The sequence below is a fragment of the Nomia melanderi genome, unplaced genomic scaffold (genome assembly GCF_051020985.1).
Source record: "Nomia melanderi isolate GNS246 unplaced genomic scaffold, iyNomMela1 scaffold0384, whole genome shotgun sequence".
Lineage (NCBI taxonomy): Eukaryota > Metazoa > Arthropoda > Insecta > Hymenoptera > Halictidae > Nomia > Nomia melanderi.
Genome location: NW_027475499.1, coordinates 42,501 through 44,218, shown reverse-complemented (window position 1 = coordinate 44,218; position 1,718 = coordinate 42,501). Strand labels below are relative to the sequence as shown.

Genomic DNA, 1,718 nt, shown 5'->3' with positions numbered 1-1,718 from the left:
ATGGATTAAACATTGAAATAATTTTAAAACGCTTATTAAAAAAGTTTACTCTTGACCGTGGGGACTTAGAAAAATTCCGGCTTGCACGGATTCGACCACTCTGTTTTTCGGAGTTTCTGAGAAAAATAAATTTTTGTAATTTTTTTCATTATGATTTCTGAGTTCTCCCAGTAGTTTAATGTAAGGATTAAGCATTTAAAAATTTTTAAATCGAATATTAAAAAAGTTTACTCTTGCAATTTTTGGAAAAAAAAAATTCTAAAAAATTTTTCTTTCGGTGGAAACTAACGTTTAATATGTACAATAACGATTTATCGAATAAAAATCGTATGTTAATATATGTTCGAATCGACCATAGTTTCAGCGGCTAAGTACCAGCAGCCCGGCCGGTTGGTCTGTACGCGCGGCAGTTTACCACCATAAGCGCCCGTGCTGAGCGGCCGGCGCCGCGGTCGTCGCGGCCGCCCGTTTGGTTACTATAAGAGAGCACGTCGGTTCGAGCGGACCGGTCGGCGCAGCGGCGGGCGAGCGGCTATTCTACGATCTCGGTCGAGAAGCAGTCGTTCAGCTCCTCGAGGTCCATTCCTCGACTGTTCTGTACCGCGTTCCGTTGCGAATTTTTCTCTACACAGCATGACCACGGGTCGGTGTCTCAGACCGAATGGCCCTTATGTGGTAAGCCCAGAATGTTGGGTTGGATACAACGTATATTCGTTATACTTGTACGACTCTCACATCAACTCTCAGAAACCCAAAAGGGGTTTTCTATCCGAGCGAAAATATATTTTTCGTATACAAAAATTTAATGGCAAAGACCAAACGAAATACTACACACAAAAAGGGGCGACGAACAAAAATTGTTCGAATGAAATATAATATATACATATAAAATTGAGGTGTCCTAAGAGAGAAATACATAAACTAAGAGGTATATATTATAAGAAATATATATTATTTCTGGGCAAAGAAGAGAGAACGAAAAGAAGAGTATGATCTTTAACGCGAGGGCCTCGACATGGGTACGCCTAGCATGGTTCGCGCTTTCTCGATATGTCCAGCATGTTAACGTACGCGGTCTTCGGACTTCGTGCGTTATGTCCGTGCTTACACGATGGAGAGCGCTCGAGCATACGTGCTTACAAACCTGAAAGTCGATGTGACATCCGAGATTCTTTTTCTTCTAAAAAGATCTCGGAGAGATACACGGGAGAGTTTGAAATTTTTGGAGGTCCTCCTGATGTATATGCGCGGATATACCCATGTGGTAATTCGTGCGGAGTTGGTAATCTAATAGTGGAGCGAAATTTACCAACTCGAAAGAGAAGAGAGAAGAGAGTAGAGAGAAGAGAGAGGAGAAAGAGAACTGTCTTAAAGACGAGAAAAAGTATCGTCGATCCGACTCTTAAGGGGAGAGAGTCGGCGACTAAGATATATATATACATACATATTTTTGCTTCGTATGATGAAAATTTACTCGAAGCTCCCTGGTTGATCCTGCCAGTAGTCATATGCTTGTCTCAAAGATTAAGCCATGCATGTCTCAGTACATGCCGTATTAAGGTGAAACCGCGAATGGCTCATTAAATCAGTTATGGTTCCTTAGATCGTACCCACATTTACTTGGATAACTGTGGTAATTCTAGAGCTAATACATGCAAAACAGAGTTCCGACCAGAGATGGTAGGAACGCTTTTATTAGATCAAAACCAATCGGTGGC

General features: G+C 41.5%; 1 non-coding gene across 1 annotated transcript in view; it reads left to right on the top strand.

Moving 5' to 3' along the window:
- Positions 1-1,481: 1,481 nt before the first annotated feature.
- The window catches only part of LOC143176126 (small subunit ribosomal RNA), a 1,921-nt gene continuing 1,684 nt past the window's right edge, over positions 1,482-1,718 (top strand). The window contains exon 1 of the ribosomal RNA XR_013000720.1: positions 1,482-1,718. This exon is cut by the window's right edge and continues 1,684 nt beyond it. This is a non-coding gene — a ribosomal RNA (small subunit ribosomal RNA).